At 42.1% G+C, this 22,114-nt stretch overlaps 1 protein-coding gene across 1 annotated transcript in view; it reads left to right on the top strand.

Annotated features, from left to right (window-relative positions):
- Window positions 1–22,114, top strand: part of SNTB1 (syntrophin beta 1) — a 111,778-nt gene that overhangs the window by 13,561 nt on the left and 76,103 nt on the right. The gene's annotated exons all lie outside the window — the stretch shown is intronic.

Raw genomic sequence — 22,114 nt, 5'->3', positions numbered from 1 at the left:
ACAGTCATCAGAGGTGTTCTGGGTTTGCAGAGTACACCAAGCCCAAAGTCTCTGCATGGCTTGCCCCTGATGCAACAACACAATGCTCCTCTCCACTGGATTTTCTGGATATCATTTGTCTCCTTTCTGACTTCTGACTACATTATTTAGGATGCGAGGCAACACCAGAAAAAATTTGATGTTTATCAGCCTGATTATGCAGGAAAACCTGCAGTTGTAGCTGAACAAGTAATTGCATAATCAAAACCTTGGCTTGCTGACTTTATCCCGGCTGGCTGCTTTGTGGGTCTGAGCACTGTCAGATCCCTGCTGGGGATGAACTCTGCTTCCAGCAGGCTCCATCAGCTGCTGATGGCTACCTGGCCAGCAGCCAAACCTGATGGCTTTCCTTATCTCTGAAGAGGTGCAAAGCTGTGGCCACAGTTTCAATCACAGTATGATTGAAAAGTGACAGAATTGGTATCATCACAGGAAGGTTGAAGCTGCAAGCCTGCTGTATTTTTGTCTGAGGTCTCAGGGAAATTTGGGTTAGTGCAGAAGCCCTGAGGTCTTCAGGCCTGGAATGCAACACAGTTACCTTGTGGGTTTTTTTCCTTTAAATATAGGCATCATTAGAAAACATGGAGAGTTGAAGCTAAGCCGTAATGTTAAACCTGTAATCATAGCTTGGAGAGTGCTGTAAAGAAATCTCTTACAGTATTACATGAAGAGTACCCAGTTAAAGTATAATAACTGATTCTGAAAAGTCAAGTGAGACACAGCTCTGCAATAATAACAACATGCTTTTTGAATGTTATTTCCTTTAAAAATTATAGAATAAAGAAAAGCAAATCTGATTCAACAGCACTTCAGCTGCAGTGCCCCTGGCATTGACTCCTTTGGGGATCAATTGTGATGGAAACACCCCTGTGGTACAGCTTGAGCTCTCTGAATAGTCCTGCTGAAGGACATTTGGGTATGAGCCACAGTGGCCAAGGAGGCTGGAGAAAAGAGGACCTGTTATTCTGCTTGCTCTGGGGGCAGCAGTGGCTTACAGAGTCACAGAACTGTTCAGGATAGAAAAGACCCTTAAGATCATCAAGGTCAAATGTTAATCCAGTGATGCCAAGTTCACCACTAAACTATGTCCCTACGTTCCTCATCCACACATCTTAAAATATGTCCAGGGATGGTGACTCTACCACTTGCCTGGGCAGCCTGTTCCAATGCTTAATAGCCCCCTTTCTGTGAAGACATTTTTCATACTCTCCAATCTAAACCTCTCCTGGCCATCTCCATGACCTCAAGCCATCTCTTCTTGTCCTGTCACTTGCTAGTTGGGATGAGAGATTGGCCCCCATCTTGCTACAGCCTCCTTTCAGGCGGTAGTAGAGAGTGATAAGGTCTCCTCTGAGCCTCCTTTTCTCCAGGCTAAACACCCCCAGCTCCCTCCGCCTTTCATCATAAGACTTGTGCTCGACTCTTTATCAGCTCCTTTACCTTTTTTTGGACATGCTTCTGTCCCAGAACCACCTCCCACCACATCCCTGTTCAGTATAGTAGGTGGGTTTAGTATGGTAGGAGAGTGAAGGGGATGGAGCCATGGAGTCACTGTCAGAACTCCTCAGACCAGCTTTCCTTACAGCTGTCTTGTCCTGTGGCTGGATCCATGGTTTCCCTGCACAGGTACTTCCTGAAAGTAAGGGAGTACCTGCGAAGCAAAAGTGAACATACTCCACTTTGTAGGCTGAAGCAGAATGGGCAGGCAGCAAGGCCAGGCAGAATGCTCCAACCTGCTCTGCAGGTACGTGTAGGCTGAGGATTAGTGTGTATACGTTCCTTTGTCCATGTCCTGATCCTGTAACTGCATAGATGAGGATGACCTTTCTATATATAATATCTTTCATGTTGATTTCTTCAAAGCTAAGTTTGGGTAAGGCTATGCAAGATGAAGAGCCCTGACTTTGTTTTCTTTCTCCTGTGGGCATGCGAGTGCTGATTGTACTATATAAAGCTGCTTGCTGTTGAGCCTGTCCCCGTTCAAGGTGAGGAGAAAAAGTGTTCATGTTTTTATTATCGTTCCTCCCTCCCTCCCTATGCTGCACCAAAACAAACAAGCAAATGGTAGCGATTGCCAAGGAGAGAAGCAGCATTTTGCAGATTATAGCTTTTTCTGCTAGGAAACACGTAGCCATGTTTAACTTCTTTTTGAAGAGTGGCAATGTTGAATATACAAATTAAACTCCAATTTGCACAGTTGAGATTTCCATGAGCACTTCACACAAGTATTCTCAGAGTGCAATGTTTTGAAATGGTGACATTTGCTAGGAACTTGCTTTGGGGAAATGGGACAACCCTTGTGTTTGTACCCTTCCCCCTTTGACGCCAGCCCGTGTCAGCCAGTGCTGTGGCCAGCTCTGAACAGACCAGCCTTTGTGTCCCCAGCACAAACATCCCTCTTCTTTCTGAGGGAATGGGCAAAATGAGTTCTGACCAGCACAACCAGCTGTTTGCAGCTTGTTGGGCAGCAGAAGAGAGACAAGCGGCTCCTCTGTGTCCCCTTTAAAATGCTGCTACAGAGCAAACTGTCGAGCAGGCAGTTAAACAGCTCAAATCTTTACAAGCCAGAGTTTAATTTCGGCCATAAGGTCCTTCAGCTGTGTCACAAGACTTCCCAACTTGCTCTGCAGAAGTTTTCTGCTCTGGTGAGAGGCTTGGAGCTGCTTCACTGCCCTGGTGCTCTGAGTGGTGCAGAGATGCATTAGTGCCCAGCAAAGCAGCTGCTGGTTGTTTCTTGGTAACTTAAATCTTCAAGTGCTTAGTGGGAATGCCTCTTGTGGGAACAATTTAAAACTTACAAAAGCCAGTAACAACGTGTGCCATTGTTACTTCAGAAGGTGTGCCCTTGTGAAATTTTGGAGGAGATCTGGAAGGATGTAGAGAGTCTAATTCCACCCTTTTCATTTATATGATGCCTTATACTGATAATATTCAAGTGCTTGGTATTTTTACTATTCTTAAGTAAACACAGACTTGAGTTACTTCCCCTGGCCCAAGATCTATTCACTGCTCTTGCTGAGTGTGGTGTAGCCTGCAGCACCTTGTACCGTCAGCAGCAGAGAGGTGAGGTGTCTGGGACTGTAGTTTCAGCTTTGCCAGTGTCATTTGCATGGCTCCTTTGGCCTTATCTCAATAAAGCCTCAGAGGAAGAGAAGGAAGAGGAAGAGGAAAATGCTTAAAAGCCATTGCTATCCAGAGCACTGCTCAAATGCTGCACCAGGTGGGATACCCAGTTCCTGTCCTTGCCACTCAGCCTGGCACTTTGTAAGCTGCTGAGGTTAATGGGGCTGAACTTCTGTAGCAAAGTGTGGAGTGCTCCCATCCCCAGGGCCAGTGCTTTTCACACCCTACCTGTCATGTAGGGAGTGTGGTCTGATTTCTGTGTTCACTAGCTGTGCTCCAGATTCTTCTAACTCAGTTAATGACATGGAAGCCTTGGGATGTAACCAGCCATGAAGCTGGTTCCTACAGAAAATGTGTGCATCACCTCCAAAAGTCTTTGTATTTTCAGCAGTGGTGATGGACTGTGGGAGGTGGGCCCAGCACCTGGCTCCCAGGGCAGGCAGCATTATTGATGTCCAGTACACTGATTGAAAACTGAGTGCTGAAGAAGCTTTGTGCTGGAGCCAAAGTCCATTCTTTGTTCCTCTAGCTCCCTTATGCTGATTCTTCTCTGCTTCTCTGTGGTTTTGGGCTGGGCTGGGCTTCAGCAAATAAAGCCTAGTGAAACCTGTCTTTTTAGGCCTGGTGTGGCTTGTTTGCTTTTGGGTCATGGTTTTTGTTGTTCATGCTGTAGAGGTAACAACAGATCTTGATGCCTTGATGCATGGGGTCCTGGCATGGACTTCACTCTGGGGCAGAGATTCACAGAGCCAGCACAGTGTGAGGCTGGATTGTGGCTGGGATGCTATTGTCATCCGCTGATGTTTTTCTGTCCTGTGGGGCAGGGGCCCCAGTGATACTGTCCTTGTACCACAGCTGCCTGGAAGTCTATCTCCTGGGTAGTTTCAGACCTTGTTGGGCAGCCAGACTGCAGCCCAGGCTTCTGGGTAGATTTTAATTTTGGGGGTAATGTATGGAATACAGCTTTTGCTTCTAGAGGAGCATTATGTAATTACTTTAGGCTTTTGGTTGAAGGGATAAATCATTCTGCCTTTTCCTCTTTTTTATTATTCCTTTTATTTACAAAAGAAATATTTTATAAATAAATTGCTTGTGTCTTTGAGTGTTTCCTTTATACTGTGATTTTTTTTTACTGATTGTGTAGTGACCTTTGCCACTCCCAAAATCCTAATTTCTAGTTCTGATCATTAGAGGTAATAGACAGAGAAAGGTGCTTTTGATTTTGGTTTTGTTTATCCCTTTCTCAGGTGTGTTCAGACTTTTAGAGAGGATTCTTCTTACATGAGGCATTTAGGCTTTGCTGATCATCTCTGCTCCCAGGATCAGCAGCAGAGAGAAAAAGACTGAGTGATTTTTGGGAAATGCCACTTTCCTTTCACTTCCTACAGGGATACTAGCTTGGCTTCCAGTTACACGTCTTAGGTGATTAAAGCTATGTGACATATTCCTTCCTTTATAATGTTTTTCAAGTTTTTCCTTTGCAACCCAAGAACAGTTCTGTATCTCTCAGTTCTCATTCAGTTACATGGTTCCCCAGAAATTAAATTTTGTGTAAGGCAGGATGTTATCCAAAGAGCAGAAAGTGCTATGTATCTTTGTTACAATAATAATATGAAAAAACCATATATACTGTTTGAGAATATTAGCATGTAATTGTGCTGTGTGTTGGCCTTGGCAAGAGACTTGCATGAGCGGAGCCCATCCCTGTGCTGCAGTGCATCTCTCTGTGGTTGCATTGAATTAAATGTGTGTGATGCCATGCCAGAAGCAGATTATTTTGAACTTACATGGGTTAAATGTATTCTCCAGAAAAGATGTCATCTCAAATGCTTCTTTTTTCTATGATGGAGCTTACAGAGCAGACTGGAAAGCAGTTGTGTCTGCAGAAGGGAGGCGTGAACTCCACACAAGGCAGAAGTGCTGAGGCTGGAGGAAGAACCCAGAAAGAGGGTTTTGTCACTGAAGGCAATGGGTTGTGAAACTGCAGCTGATCAGAACTTTCTGCCATCCTGCTGGCCTTGGCAGCTCATTCCTGCTCCTCCACCTGAGCTCTGCCAGCTGCTTCCCTGTGGCCGTGCTGCATGCTGTGTGTTCTAGGTCCCCAGGCTGGCTCTCAGTGGCAGCAGGGCCATGAGAAGCTTGAGTCATGGGGGATCCCTTTTGTGGGCAGCTCATATTTAAGATTCATGTAAAGCTATTCTGAAACTGCACCCATCGTGCTGAGGCTTGTCTTGTTACTATCAACATGCAATGGATGAAATCTGGCCCTAGTGAAACCAACTTCAAACACTCATTGATGGAGCAGTGCCAGGATCTCTCCTAGTGTTGCAAGTTGTGCCACAGCTGAGAAAAAAGCCCACATTTTCTTTTTTTTTGAAGCGCTAGACTTCTGAGTGATAATCTTGAATTTTCAGTGTTAATTGTGTCACCTACAAGTTAAAGTGTGCTTCTCACCTGCTTTGTATTCTGCATATCTCAGCTTTTATGTAACCTTGTGTTGCTGTACAAAGGATGGCTATAAATCTTTTATACAGAATGTCTCCTGGATTGTGTGTGGGAGTGGGAAATTCTGCAGAAGTTATAAGTACCTGTCCTGAACAAAGGCTGAGTTGATTTGATAGCGAGAGCAATGACCTTACAGTTGAAGTGAGGATCAAGGTCTAGAAAATCAGACACCTCCCAGGACCTGCAGTGGGCAAGAGAGACGACTGAGCCTTGTGCCCAGGAGCAAAGCACAGTCTCAACTGAGCCTCCAGAGCTGGGCACCTTTAGGTGTTGATTTACGTCAACACAGAAAGGGAGACTGAAGTGCAGCAGCTTTACTTGTATACACCTTGCTTAGGGGAAAAATGCATCTTATTTGTGAATGGATTTATGTGCCAATTCTCCCCTAGTTTCATGTTCTTGCTAGCCATACATAGACATGTCTTAAAAACTTCAATTTCATTATGTTCCTGGGCATGCTAAATTTGGTCCACGCTGTGCAGCTGGCCACACTTTAAGTGTGGGAATCCTGTGATTTTTTTTTAGGTGTTTTCCTGGATCTCAGTTCTGGATGACTTGTCCTGTGCTATACCCAACCAAGCTGTATTTACTGTGCCTGGAGGCCATTTAAATACATTAACTTTCCTACTAATTTCATAGCTGTTTGTGTTGTTTTTTGAGGTCTGCAGCCTCTCCAAATGCTCTAGTTTATTTATGTAAGATTTTTTTACAACACTTTTACCTTCACAATTCGGTCTCTGTCCTATTAGTAACAAATTTTATTTTTAAACTTGTTGCTTGTCACTTCTGTTGTTTATGCCTTCTTATTTCTGAGTTTTGGTGACTCCAGCTTAAATGTTCTGGTTCTTTGCACCTTTACCAGTAGTTTTCTCCATTGCATGCTCTTCCAACATACTAAATCAATCTGGCAGCACTACCCGGAATACCAGGTGTTTGTATGCTTAAAGACTTCCTTTCTTGAAAATATATTTGTTGAAAAACAAATCAGGAAGCACCCCCATATTTGTAAGAAGCTTATCTTTACTAGCTAAATCAGAAAATTGTGAGGCATTCCAAAGATCTGCAAAAAACCTCCACAAAACACAATAAAAAGAAACCCAGGAGAAATGGGATTAGTAGGCGTGGAAAGCTCTGATATTATCTTGGGAATTCGACTCACTTCTTGGATTGTGCAAAAGGATAGTAACCCTTAGGTTTGGTTGCAAGACTGACTTGCCTCATGCCTTCAGGATGGATTTGTATTTTCTTATTCAGGAGTTACAATTTACTTCTTAGCACAAAACTGATTTCCAGGTCCTTGGCATGGCTCTTCCAGAAGATTGAGTGCTGCAATGTGGAAATACAATTTTGCATGATCTAAAGACTTCAGTGTGTTGATCTGGGGTGTGTTAATGCACGTTGGAGAATTTGGGTTGTGGTTACATTGCACTTAAAACTTCTCAGAGGATTGGTACTGTGGCCCTGATCTCCTTCCACCCCCAGCTGTCTGTTCCTGACTCTTCTTGGCATGGTTCAGGCCTTTATGTGAGTCTCTAGGAGCCTGGCTTGGGGAATTAAACCTGCAATAATTTGGAGTTGTTGCACTGGCCACGCAGACCTGAACTGTCCCTTGTATGGTGTTTTTGCAATGAGACAGGGAGTTGGTTCACCCAGCTGAACATGGGGAGTGTTTGTGTTGTTTCATGAACAGGGTGACATAATTCCCTACCTGAATATCTTTTCTGATTCCTTCGCTGTGTTTGGCCTTGCTGTAGTTTTTCACCCGGTGTGTTGTCATCAGCACATCAGAGAGGGTGGCAGTTCATGAATAGGACCAAGAATTTGGCATGGCACTTCTTGAACCTGCTAGAGAAATCAGTATTACATGCTACCTGGTTTCAGTTTGTAACAGGAGAGAATGTTTTGTGGGCAGTTGCTAAATGCAGTGCTTTTGGAGGCAGTAGCCTTCTTCACATACTTACACATTGCTCTCATGTGGTGGGTTTTTCATTTCCCCTTAACTGATCTGTTTTAGCATAACATCAGTTTATCTGAAAGTTTCAAATTCTGTGAAAGTATTAGAAACTTGTGTCTGAAACAGTGATTAACTCCTTTTTGGAGAGCTATTTCAATTAATCAATGTGAGTAAAAAGCACTGGAATGGGGACGCCGTGGAAACTCCTTGGTGCCAATAGCCCAAATGGCATCTCTCCAAACTCACGGTTTGGACATACAGACTGCAATACCTCACATGTCCCTTTCCATGCTGTTTTATATTGAGTTTTGAGAAATATGCACAAAAGCTTACCCTTTGGGAGAGGACTGGACTACATCAGCCTTTTACTGAGGTTTCGTGTGAAGACAACAACCCTGGAGATCAACAAAGCTACATGAGTTCTTGGGTTCAGATTACCTTTCAAATATCCCTAAACAGTGTTAGGTCTCATGCCCACAAGAAAACACACAGTGGAGGCAGTCAGAAAGCCTTCAGGGAGCTTTGGGTGTAGAGCAGATTAATAGTGGCACTGTATCAGTTTATCTTAACAATTGGTACAGTAAAGTCACCTGGCTTTCCCCTCCTCTCCTGGGTCACCAGTGACTGCTGTGAGCTGCTGGCATCTCTTTTATTCAGAGATGCTGAGGGGTGGTGGCAGTGACACATGGCACAGGGAGAATGTAGAGGACCAGACTATATAGCTCTGCTTGATAGACCCATGATGTTTTTAATTTCTTTTTCTTTTTGTCTGTAGATGAACATCAAACCTTATACACTGCATCTCTGATGTATTCCTGTAGCTGTTCTTGCTCTTTCAAGCTCTTCTACATGGCTCTGTGGGTTAATTTTTCTATACCTCACAAGCTCTATCTCTCATCTCTCCTTCTCCCTTTATAATTTTCTTTCTTTTTTTTTTTTTCTTTACACTACCACCAATGTGCCTAAGCAGCAGTTTTCAATAAAAATATTTGTATCTTTGCTTTCTTGAAGTTGCACCCTTCCTCTGACTTGGGCTGATGTAGGTCTATGCCTTTTCCTTGGGAAGGCAAACCCAGGTCTAGGTGCACATTTCTCACCTCCTTGGAGGGAATAAAGTTCAAGGGTTCAGAGCCTGTCAGTTTTGCACAGGACACAGGAGGTGAGAGGATTTGGTATCTTTCTTGCAACAACAAAGGCAGCAGAAGATTCAAAGTGGGAGGTTGACTGAAATACTTTTTTTACTTTATATTGAAATTAAGCATGCTGAATCTGGAAAGGAACTAAAATACTAGCTTGCCTTAAGTCATTTTGGCAAAAGTGTGAGCCCTCTTTACACCAGTAATGGTCTTTGAGGAGCAGCATGGGCATCAGAAAGTATAGTTTCATGTGCCATAGCAATTTGAACATTTCAAATTTGGGGTGAGCAAACCTAGCAGAGATGCTAATAAATTTGTTTAATGTTGGAATCTTTGTAAGTACTGATGTTTAAATCTGCTGCTAAAGCTGCAGATCTCCTGAAATGGAGGTGCAAGTGGAGAGGTGGTAAATGTATCCTTAATACAAATAAGCATTTCTGAGAAAATAAAAAAACACATCTCCAAATCCAATAAAAATTAGAGATGAAGAGTCATCTGTCATCTAAATCCAGGGACCTGCCACAGCAGTGAAGCTAACAGCCCTCACTTCAGGATTTCTGATGGTTTAGCTGGAAAATACCATTCTTAATTTCCATGACAGAAGAATACTGCGTATCACATATGTTTCAAATTCACACACAAAAATAGATAAAAGGAAAATTTTACCATCTATTAAAGTTTCAAAGGAAGTAGTTATGATTAGTTTTGCAGTTTAAATATCTACAGTCCATCCTTTACTGGCATATAGATTTAGTAAAGAATCCTTTGTGGAAACGCTAGCCCAGGGGGAGCATGTCTGTCCTGTAAAACCTTTTAGCTGATGGGTATTATGAATGTATGTGAAATGTCAGCTTTGTTCAAATTCAGGAATAAAGAATGCTTTTGTAATGTGTATTTTCTTAATCTGGTGCTTGATCAGAGGTTTTGGCTTCACCAACCGAAGCAGTAGAGAGAGTGAAGAGGAAATAGTGTAGAAAACAAAGAGGAACCAAAGCATGTTCTTTGCAAAATGTTTGAGGCTGGTGCCTGGAGTTTGGCAGTAAGGGCATGTGGTCAGCTTAGCACACTGTTGTTTTCCTGTGGTCTGTCTGCACCTGAAGTACAGTATACATAGAAGTATTCTATGAAATGAGCTTTCATCCATGTCAACGAGGAGCCCAACAATTTTCTGTCTGCCTTTTCTCTCTGCTTTTGTATCTTCTGGGTCACTATTCCTTGTGTATTTATTTTCTGGTTCCCTCTCCTGTGTGTCACCTGGTGCAGTGTCCTCATTGCCACCAGCCCTTGTCATCTCTTCCACCCTCAGTCATGATTACACAGCTGCTGGAGCATGGGGAAGCTGCTTGCACAAATACACTGGAGCTGTTGGCTTTGGGTTTTTTACTCAGAAGTTGAACTACTTAAAACACCTGCTATTTTGCCCCTAGACTTTAAATTATGAATCTTCTTGCTATTTTTGTTCTATGTTTGCTTCACAGTAAATATGTAGTTATCTCTGCCTTTCACAAACCTACAGAAAGTGCAATTTATGGACCCAGTCCTTGTTTAAGGATTGGGTCTTTTACAGGCTGGCTAGGAAAACTGTCCTTTTATTCAGAGCAGTGATATTTTTCTTCCCCCTGAGTGTCTCAGCTGCTGAAAAAAATGGGGAGAATGCCTCCATTAAAGCAGCTGACAAAGTCAGTATTAATTGAAGGCTGAAGTTCTGCTTACAGGTGTTTGTGCATTTCTGTGCATAGTTTAATGTCTTTGAAGCTGAGCAACAGAAATTTTCCTGCTTTTCAAACAACAGTCACTTTCAAAAATGTCCAGTTTTAATGGGACTAAAACACATTGGGGGAGAACAAATAATGCAAAATGAAAGCAAGAAATAAAGTCTGCAGAAGTTGTTCTGGCAAAGCCTTGCAGCCACTGTGTTTTTAGTAATGAAACAATTCTTTCTTAAATGGCAAGGGAACAAATATTTTGGTTCATTTCAATGGGATATTTAAATATAGTTAGTGTTAATGTTGTTTGCTGTAAGAATGATTTTTTTATTACATCATTAGCAGAAGATCAATTAGATTTCTTTGAATGCACTATGTCTGTAGGAGATTAAAAATGAAAGAGACCATATGTGTTTTCTTGAGTCTCAATCACATTGGAACCTAATCCAAAGCCTTCTTAAGTTGATAAGTAGAAAGGAATCTTTTCATTGACTTCAGGTTTCTTTGGACAAGTCTTCAGAAGAAAAATTCATTTGGACAATTTTGTTCTTGTTACAAATGTGCAAATGTAAATAATATATGGAATTGGATTTGTGCCTACATGGTTTTAAACATTTTGGTTGTTGTTTGAACGGTTAGGAGACTAGTAAGATTTTACTTGTGTGAAATATGTATGTTCTTCAGGTAGGTACCTTTGCTGGTAAATAGGATTTTGTACTTTTTTTTTTTTTTTTTTTTTTTTTTTGTGGCCTCCTAAAAGATTTTTGGCCGGGGACACCCCAATTCCTTGGCAGGTTCAGTGCTCTGAAGTTATAACTGAAAGAGCTGGTGAGACTGTTCCCTTATTTGTGCAGCTCTTAAACTGAAGCAAGTTTTGAACAGTTACAAACTTCCTCTATTTACCCAAGAGAAGGTTGTTTGAAAGTAGCCCATCTTTATGTGGGACTACTAATGGTATTGGTATTTCAATCACTATTATGGTGGCTAGGAGAATACTAGTAGCAGGGCCAATTTGATTGATTTTGTCAGTACTTTTTTACTACTAGAAGTAACAAAGGCTTATTTAGAGCTGTAGGGGAGCTAAGAGAAAAATGTTCTGCTTTGCAATAGTTTTCAATGCTTCTGGGAGATGCAAAGTGTTTTGTTGACCCCCAGCAGACAGACCAGAGATGTATTTTGTCTTGATCTTGTTATTGTGAAGGTATGAGATTACCTCTGAGAGGAGGAGAGCTAGAGAGAAAATTAGTCTTGGGGCTTACTCAGAGTCATTTATATTTGTCAGTACAGTGTTGCCTTGGGGATTTTTTTGCACTTGTTAAAAATAAAGTCAAACCTCAGGGGGGTGGGGAGTCTGGACAGCATCTCTTCAGGGTGTGGGAACAGCGTGGGCATTTGGCTCCTTGCAACATCCTGTTCCCCCAAGTTATCACGGCAAGTCTTTACTCTTTTTCCAGCCAGGCTTCATGAGTCCCTCCTCTCACCATGTCCTCCCATCTTTAACTCTTTTTCTTCCTGCCTTGGCTGGGAAGGAGGAGGACTTGACTGCTGTGTGCAAGGTTGTTTTTGCCACTGCTCCATGTGGATCTGGATGATGGAGGTTGAGGAGCTTGTCTGTGTATGAATCCAGAAAATGGTGGCTGGGTCAGGCCACGAGCAAAGTGTGAGTTCTTGGGAGAAGAGAGATCTCCTGAAATTTTGTTGGCTTTTGGAATCACATTCTTCTATAGGGACAGCAGCTGGTGAGCTTTCCTGGTGTGCATCAGTGAGTGAAGGCTTCACCTGGCCTGGGCTGGGGTGGTGAGCACACCTCTCGCTGCTGGAATCCTCTCAAATGATTTGTATTGGCAATGTGTAGGAAGCACACAGGGCTGCTGCTCAGGACCAGACTACTTTCCAAAGCTGTGGTGAAGACATCCTCATCCCATAGCTCCCTCTGAGCTGGGACCACCCTTAGATAAACTATGTTGTAGGTTTGATCTGTGTGTGTACATAAACATCCCTATGGATATGGCCAGATGCCTGCCACCCCAGGACTCTCTCTTACACTGGCCAGTAACCTGGTATTTAGGGGGTGTCATGGTTTAGTCCCAGCCAGCAACTCATCCCCACACTGTGCTCATGCCCTTGTCCCTGTGGGATGGGGGACAGAATCAGAAGAGTAAAAGTGAGTAAATTCATGAATTGTGATAAAGACAGTTTAATAGAGAAAGCAAAAGCCAGACATGCAAGCAAAGCAAAGCAAAACAAGAAATTAATTCACCACTTCCCATAGACAGACAGGTGTTCCTCCATCCAGAGGAAAGCAGGACTCCTTCACTCATAACGGTGCCTTAGGAAGACAAATGCCATCACTCTGAATGTCTCCCCCTTCCTCCTTCTTTCCCCCAGCTGTATATACTGGGGGTGATGCCACATGGTATAGAGTGTCCCTTGGGCCAGTTGGGATCAGCTGTCCTGGCTGTGTCCCCTCCCAGGTCCTTGTGTACCCCCAGCCTCCTCACTGGGGAGGTGTGAGGGGCAGAAAAGGCCTTGATGCTGTGTAAGCCCCACTCAGCAGTGACAACAACATCCCTGTGTCATCACCACTGCCTTCAACAAAAACCCAAACCACAGTCTTCACAGCTGCTTTGGAGAAAATGGACTCTATCCCAGCCAAGACCACCATAGTGGGGAATGTATAAAAATCTGCTTGAGGATGAGGTGCTGTTCCCTCCTTTTGTATTCCCTTCTGTTCTGGACTGCTGGATCCAGGCATTGTTCTCCAGCCACTGCACTTCATAGCCACCACTGGCCTAACCCCTGTAGATTTGTTTGAAACTTTTTTTAAGCTCTGGAATACCCAAAGCTATGCCTGCAGTATCTTGCAGCAAGCAAATGTATTACATGGAAGAAATACTTCTCTTTTAAGCTGTCTAGCTGATAATTTCACAGCATGATCATTAGTTCCCTGGTAGGAAAAAAAAAAAGATGAATAGTTGTTGTTTTCTCTGTCATTTCTATCATCAAACACATTTTTTGAACATGTCCTGGTATCCTCAGTCTACTGATATGTCTGAGAGCTGGCACACACTTGCAGCCATCCTTTTAATCCTCCCTGCCTTTTCTTGTTTTTCTAAATCCTTCTTGCAATGGGGTGACCCAACAGTGAAGGCTGTATTGGAGTATATTGTCAATGTATTTCTCTTTCTTTCAGTCTCTGGTTCTGATGTTCCCTGACCCTTTTCTACTGTTACCTTTAGATTTCTTCACTGACTTGTAATAGCTAATGTTAATCTCATCAGTATCACCTTATGGGAGTATCCTGATGACTATCCAGATTGGTTTAAAGTAACCTTGGAAGACTTTTTGTCTGGCATAGGACTGGGAGACAGACAGAATCTCCACGAAGAACTGAAACCCCAGGGTCCCTAGCAGAGCAAAAGTAGGGGGATTAAGGTTGATGAGTGAACTTAACGTCTCGGGAAGAACTGCTGCCAGCTCTGTTTGATAGACATGCTAGAAATAACATATTTTTTCACTTCAGCTCTGGAATAACTTCAGTGGTCATGTCATAAGGCACATGGGGAGGTTTTGTCAGTTCCCTGACACTCCCTGATGTACTTCTGTCAGTGGTTCCCCAACTCAGCCCTTTTGTCTCTGACCAGATCCTTAAACTGTAACACAGACCGTTTCCCTGGTGATGTGGCAGCGCATTTGTCCTTCAGCTGTATTTGAACACCTAAATTACACCAAGAAGAAACTGCTCTTGAGTTTCTTCTCAAACTGAATTTGTTGAGTTGCATGGCACAATTTCACCATTTGTGTCTGAATTTCTTGAGAGACAAGGATGGAGTTAAAGGGATCTGAGATGAGATGAGATGAGATGAAGTCCTTCAGCAGAAAAATGGAAACCCTCTGAGTCGGAGGCCAGATCATGAGGGCTGCTGTCTGCTTTAACCTTCAGTCAGTTTCCAGCTACAACCCCAAGTCCAATGGCTTTAAGGGTGTTTGCTTCAGACCTCCTATAACTTAAGTTTTTTTAATTAATCAATTAATCTAACTGGAGGGAGTTGAAGGGGAGAAGCAGGAGAGCCTCTGTGGAGGCCCAGGTGAAAGTGCTCTTTAATTGGAAAAGGATTTTTTCTTGTCTCTGGATCCTCAATGTCATCCAAGCCAAGGGTGTTACAAATAATGAATTTTAGTAATTAGAATATTTATGCTGTATCTATTTATCTGCTGACAAAGTGAAATGTACCAAATGTCACAGTATATAGCTGCATGTCAATATATTTTGATAATTCAATGCTCACTGTTAGATAACTTTTTGTAAGAAAGGAAGTTATAAATTTAAGACTTAATTTTATAAAAAAAAGTAAAATAGGAAAATATATCTTATGTTTATTTAAATCAAGGCTTCCCATTGCCTTCTTTTTACCAGCCAACCTCTTCTCATCTTCTCAGCCAGCTGAGTGTAATAATCTTTAAACTTGTGAGCAAACTGTACTTATTTATTTGCAAGCTCACTGGCCTGTACTGGTTCATTTTGTAATGTCTTTTTAATTAATGAGTAAACCCTTTGGAAAGTCTCACTAGCTTATCCATTGGCAAACATCTGACCCTGTTTGACAGCATGGCCTGCCCTGGTTGGGTTATGGTACATGGTGAAATTTGGGGTGTCAGCATCCGAATATAGGGGGAAGTGTCCCTTCCTCAAAGTGCCCATAGTCTTAAAAAAAACAAAACCAGTGACAGAGAGGGGGAAGGGGAACTGAAGCAGTATGTGGTAACATACTCTGTGTTAGCTCCACAGTTTTTAGTTTTTATTTTTAAATCCTCATTTTATGGCTTTGCCCTTGAAGTAACAGACCTCGGGAGCCCACGTAGCAGCCAGTGCTCTAGCTGCAGCTTTTATTGGAGCAGGTAAGGCCACAGATGGTGCAGTGCCTGCAAACAGTGAGGCACTCACCCCTCTCCTTCCCTTTGGGCTGATGCATGCAGCACCTCTCTGCTTGCAGTGCCTGGGACGTTGCAGAAAAACCAGATGCTTCCTTTTCCGTTCAAGGCGTGTGAGTTTATTACTGGGCAGATTGAATGCCAGTGATGGAATTATCTCTGGTTTGGTTTTTTTCTCCCCCCATTTCCCTTTCTAGTGATTTCAAAGTAGTGGTTTAAAAATTGCATCTCCTTTTCCAGCCCTTTTCCTTGTAACAATGCTATTGAGGAAAACTTGAAAATAAGCACTCAAATCCTTGCTCCTAGGCTTTCTGCAGTTGCATGAGGGTAAATAAACTCTTTAGATGCATCTTAGTCACTGTGTAAGGTGACGCTCACCTCCATTCCATTTACATTTCTGTCTATATTAATCCATCTAATCTTGCTGTTACTCACAACTGGCAATTAGTTTTTTCTTCATAGTTCTACTGTGCTGGTGACCATGGCTGTTTTGGGAGGGTCTGTCAAAATAAAGATATTTGACTGTTCTGAAGATGGTGCATTGCCCCAGCCTGATTCCCAGAAGACTTGTGAGGATGCATGCCAAGCCTGGTTGAGTAGAGGACTTGGACTAAAAGGTGCTTGAGTGTCTGTGCTGGCAAACAGTGCTGGTTTGACTGTCCAAGGAGGTGAAAACTTTGACCCTCAAAACATTCACCCTCTACTGAGATGATACAGTATTTAGATTTTTCCTTTTAGCATTCTGCAGACTTCATGTTCCCTAACCTGAGAGGTAGCCCTGTTCAGCTCCTGGTGTGCCAGCAGCCTTGACAGCATTTGGTGGGTTGGTCGTGAAATTGAGAATACAAAAATAATGCCTTCCACTGGTGTTTGAAATTCAGCTCATGTCAGTAGTGACTGCATCCTGTTATCTGATGGTTGTTCAGTGACCTTTGCAAATTAATAACTTGTTTGCTTTCCTTGTTGTTCTCAGTAGATAAATAGTTATGTTACAGGACGTGCTCATTTATTATACTTTTCTGATTTGTCTCGGGGTTTTGGGTTTTCTTTCTTCTCCCTGAAGGATTTCTCCTCTTTTGCACTTCTAGAGAGAAATGATGATTGAATCCAGTTTTAGGAATGGCTTCTCTGTGTGCACTGAGACACAGCGAGGGCTTGCTGAAGTGCTGGATACATTAGTAGGGAGATGTGGGTATTTATTAAGGATGTGAAAGCTAATGCAGAAATATGCTGCTGAACACAGAAGGGATGTGGGTCAGTACCAAAACTAATGTGTTAGACTAAGGAGTGCTTAAAGTTATGGTCAAATATGCTCTGCTGGCTTAGAGGCAATTGTGGACTGCAGGCAATTGTCAGACAGCAGGTTTTTTTTGGTTTTCAGGGTTTTTTGGAGAGGACTATGCTGTGGATTTGAATCTGCTCCTTTTTTCCTGCCAGTTGCAGACATGCAGCCTTTTTCCTGTCTTTTTGAATCCAGAAGGCAGCCAGATGTTCAGTTCCTCTTCCAGTCCTGTTTGAAGCCTGTCTGCTGCCTGTATCAGCTCCCAGCTCCTAGACTGCTTGCTGGATTATTTAGAGCAGAGAAAAGCCCTGTTGTCAAAGTGTAACAGGTTACATAAGCATTTTGAAAGCATACCCTCTAGCACTTAAAGTCTTTCAAGTGTTTTAGAAAAAAAAAAATTAAAATTACAGGCTTGCTGCATTTTCTGCCCCAGCCTTTTGTGCATGGACAGGTAGGATCCTTGGTAACATTATGTTCTGCCCTCCCAAAAGGTAAGTGGTCATGCTCTTTCTGCTGCATTTATCAGTGGCTTCATATAAAAAAAACAGAGATCAGGTGAGCCACTTAGAATTGGAGTGGGTTGGCAGATCATAGGCTTTTTAGCATTTCCTTTTTGAAGACAGAACTGGAAATATGAAAATTAATAAGAACTAAGTATTCTTTTCTTTTGCCTGTAAAGTTTTGTAGGAAGTTTTCACCTGAGTATAGAATTTTAAATGTAGTTTAATTCAGCCTTGCGGCACAAAAACTGCACGTTGTATTTCCAACTGAGAGACACAAGTTTTGGAGCAGATACTTTAGTACCACCTGCCAAAATAATAATAATTAATAATAATAATAACAATAATAAAGCCCTGCAAAAGTGCTTTAGTCATTTGATTACCTGCTGTGTATTTAATGTTTTATTCATTTTTTTATGCACAGTCTTCCTGTCTCAAGTACCAGACAATTCTACTCATGCTTTGGCTGCAGATAAAACTGTGTTGGATTTTGAGGTCTTTATCAGGATTTTTCATGAGCTGTTAATAGTAAAACAGCATCAAGCTATCTGGTCCAATTCCTGCAGTCTGCATTACAGGCATTGTTTTGTTAGAAATGTGAGGCCGGAAGGGCATGATGAACAGTAATCACAAAGTCAAAGTATCTGTGGTGGCCATAGGTTTTCAAAATCCCAGCTGTGCCCTGCAAATTTGTATGTCTCAGTGGATGATGAAATGCAGTTGTTAATGTGACTGAGAAACAAAGAAATGTCATGTGGAGGTCATGTTTTGCCTGTATCACTTGGGCATGCTTATTTCTGTCATTTCCCTGCTTTTCCATTCATGCCAATGGAATGTAGGTCCACAGAAGAACCTTACCTGAATAGATTCACTGCATTTTCTGGCAATTTAATCCTTATTCAATTTAGTACTTTTGTCATGCTACCACCTAATGGTTGTTCTAGACTTACCATAACTTTTTTGTACCTTGAGTACCTCAATAATCTGACATCCCAAGGTTTATTTTTACAAGGATTAGAGCAAGTCCCAAATCCATGGTTCCTGTTCCCTAACAGTCTTGACCCAAAAATATTTAGTTGTCCTCCTTGTAATGTACATTTTTCATTTGTCTTGAGGTAAAGATTCATCAAGATTACTGTAATTAAGTTGATATAATAAAGAAGAATTTAGGAGATTTCAAGAATTAGACCACAGAAAGCCGACATTTTGCATATTTTTCATTACAAAGTGTGTTTTGCTGTTCATATTTGGCTTCTATTAAAAAACCTGGGAAGTTTTCTGTAAGACTTTCATGTCACTTTCACGTCTTTGTTGTAAAAGTTTGAAGAAAGGTCTTCAGTGTGTCAGTTTATTCTGTACATTCTTCCATGCTTCAGTTTCACCTTAGGGGTGAACTAGTCAACTAGTCAGCATTTAAAATCACATTTTTTTACAGACACATCTTAACCAGAAGAAGAATCTAGACTTAGACAGTGATACCTTTGCAGGCCAAAACCAGCTTGGTACTGTTATGCTGGTGGTGTTGGAGTCTCCTGATGAAACAAATGGCAGGATGTGCATAAACCAGCAAGTGGCTTTCCTGTGGAAGAGGAAACATCCTTATGCTGTTATGACTGTGGCCACCTCTGAACTGAGGGAGAGCTGGATAGGCAGCTTTTGTGTTTTAATTTTTTGTTCTGTAAGTGAATGTAGTTGTCATTTTTGCTTCAATAGGCAAATAGGAGGCAAATAGGAGGCAAATAGGAGGCAAATAGGATGACCAAGCTGACTGATCTATTTAAAGTTTATTCTAAAAATGACTCCCTGGTCTGACTGATCTTGAACAGAGACAACTGAAAGAAAAAGATAAGATCCTATTGTAGAAGTGAGCACTTCTATCACATGTAGTCTAGACATGTGCTACACAACTTGGGCTAGAACTTCCTGATGGAACTAAGGAAAGGGACCAACTGTCTACATCTGATTTATACAAACTGATATATACAGTTTATATATCTGACATTCTCCTTGCTTTGGGATATAGCTTCTAATATTGTATTTTAATGTTGTTTTCTTGCTTATTTTTGTGCTTATTGTAAAGAAGACAAATCTTCCTTTTTTTTTTTTTTAAGACTAGTATTGTCGACTGCCACTGTCTTGAGATGAAAATATACTGGCATATTTTATTTGGGTCAGTATTATATCAGAAATTACCATCAAGCTGTACCTTCTGATATACAGGCTTGCAGCCTGTATAATTCAACGAAACTTTTGAACATGTTTAGACCACCTCAAACATTTGTTCTGTCTGTTGTGCTCTTGATCAGAGTTTATTTGCTTTCTTTGTAAGTCTGACTTTTTAAAAAAAAGAAGTAGTTTTGCAGATGGAAAAGGAAACATCAGGGACAAATTTAATGGTGCAAACAATTCAGAAGCATTTTCTGGGCTATTTCATTGTGTCTGGTAATTCTTTGCTTAATCTTCTTTTCAGAAATCTTATCTAACCAATTGTATCCAGGCAACACATTTTGAGCCTTTAATCTTCAAAATCCACAGCGTGTGAAACTTTAAAATTTCCTAAAGAGTTGATTAGTAGTAGAATTGGATACAAATACAAACAAAACAGACGCTCCTCATGGCACCAACCCAGGCTCCAGGTTGGAGCCATGGTCAAAAGCTCCTTGGGCCCTTGGCCAAAATACCTGGATCAGCTCTGGGAAAAGTGAGAATGACAATGTGCGTGTGTCTCCCCTACTTAACTTAGTTGATGTGGACATTTTTTCTTCCACTTTCCCTTCTCAGTGCTGTGGAGTTGGGATTTGCTAACACTTGCAGTTCTTAAGGCTTCAAATAGCCATAGTTGATTTTTTTTTTAAATTTTGCAGGTTGAAACAAGGGAAATTCCAATTCAATATAGGGCAGAAATTCTTCAGAATGTGAGGTCAAACACTGGGACAAGTTGGCCTGAAAGTCTGTCTAATCACCATCCCCAAAGGAATTCAAAACTTGCCTGAGCAAGGCCCTGAGCAGCTGGCTCTTGACTAGAGGTTGGTCCTGCTCTGAGCAGGGGCTGGACAGGACAACCTCCAGAGCTCCCTTCCAACCTCCACAGCTTTGTAGCCTTTGTTCAGTGATTAATTAAATTCTTCTGAAGGCTTTCAAAATGAGCCCAAGAGAAGGAAGGTAAATGTAGATTCTTTGGATTCATTTATCATTACTTTCATCAAAAATTGAGCATCTTGCTGCCAGTTAGAGAAGAAATACATTTTCAAAGAAATATGCATGAAACATGAAAAAGGCAGAAATTGGTAGAAGGCAAAGTTTTTCCTTTAGTAATTTGCTGGTAACCACAGAATATTAATGCAAATATTTAAAAGGGAAAAAGACTACTTTGTCTTCCTAGAGGAAATTGTATTTTCTGGCTTTATTCAGCCTCTTTTTTGGATTGGAAGCATTTCTGTAATTAGATTCTGTATGTCCAGACTGTTCTTTATATCTGTGATTTTGGTAAGCAAACCCATGCCTGGCAGCAGCCTTCTCACAGTACATGCTAGCAAAGCCTGTATCAAGAGGATATTCAAAGTCTTTAATCTTGTAAAGAAGTAGCTTACAAAAGTATGCCCAAGAATTCCTGCCTGCAACAGCAGCATTTCCCTGCAGGCTTGTTTGTTGGTGGCAGCTAAGCCGAGTTCTCCTTTCAGCTCTGACTGTGACAAGGTTCTTCGTATTAGAAACATATATGGGTATTTTGTGACCTTCTCTGGGATTAGTGGCCTTTTTTTTCTCCATGTACACCAGTTTTGTGCTATTTCCTTTCAGAGTTACAGAATCATCAAGGTTGGCAGAGACCTTCAAGATTCGTCTACTCCAACCATCAGCCCAGTACCACCATAATCACCTCTAAACCATATCCCCAAGTGCCACATCCAGACACCTCTTGAACAGCTCCAGAGATGGTGATTCCACCACCTCCCTGGGCAACATTCCAATGTCTGACCTTTCTTTCGGTGAAAAAAAGAGTAAATTTCTAATATCTAATCTGAACCTCCCCACGCACAACTTAATGCCATTTCCAGCTGACCCTCATGTCATTACAACCTCCTTACTAAATGACAGAGTTTTCAGTTCTTGGTGAAATAAGGAAGGGGTCAACAAAATCTGTCTTGGAGTTCCAGAGGGTGGACTTTGGCCTGTTCAGGGCACTAGTTCAGAAAGCCCCTCGTGAGACAATGCTAAATAACAAAGGAGTCCAGGAATGCTGGGTATCCTTTAAGAAGGAACTCTTAAACTGGCTGTCCCTATGTGCCGAAAGATGAGCTGACAGAGAAGAGCACAAGCCTGGCAGAACAGGGAAGGAACAGATGATCTTGAGTCTGATCACACAGCACATAGAGGACAACCAGGGGATCAGACCCATCCAGCATGGGTTTGGGAAAGGAAGGTCCCCATCTTCTGCAGCCAGGTGACTCACCTAGTGGATGAGGGAAAGCATGTGGCTGTTTTCTACCTGCACTTTAGTAAAACCTTCAATACTGTCTCCCACAGCATTTTCCTGGAGAAGCTGGCAGCCCGTGGCTTCGACAGGTGCATCCTGTGCTGGGTTAAAAGCTGGCTGAATAGCCATGCCCAGGGGAGAGTGGTGAAGGTTCTAGAAAATAAGTCATGTGAGGAGTGGTTGGGGCTGTTTAGCTTGGAGAAAAGGAGACTCAGGGGAGACCTTGTCAATAAAACTACCAGAAAGGAGTTTGTAGCCAGGTGGGAATTGGTCTTCTCGGAAGTAACAAGCAATTGGACAAGAGAAAATGGCCTCAAGCTGTGCCAGGGATATTCAGGGTGGGTATCAGGAAGAATTTCTTCGCTGAAAGGTTGGTTAAGCACTGGAATGGTCCGCCCAGGAAGGTGATGGAGTCACCATCCCTGGACATGTTCAAGAAATGACTGGACATGGCAGTTAGTGC

Source organism: Lichenostomus cassidix, chromosome 2 (assembly GCF_008360975.1).
Source record: "Lichenostomus cassidix isolate B80296 chromosome 2, HeHo_3.0, whole genome shotgun sequence".
NCBI lineage: Eukaryota > Metazoa > Chordata > Aves > Passeriformes > Meliphagidae > Lichenostomus > Lichenostomus cassidix.
Note: the sequence above shows the minus strand (reverse complement) of the source record. Positions and strands in the feature narration are given on the sequence as shown.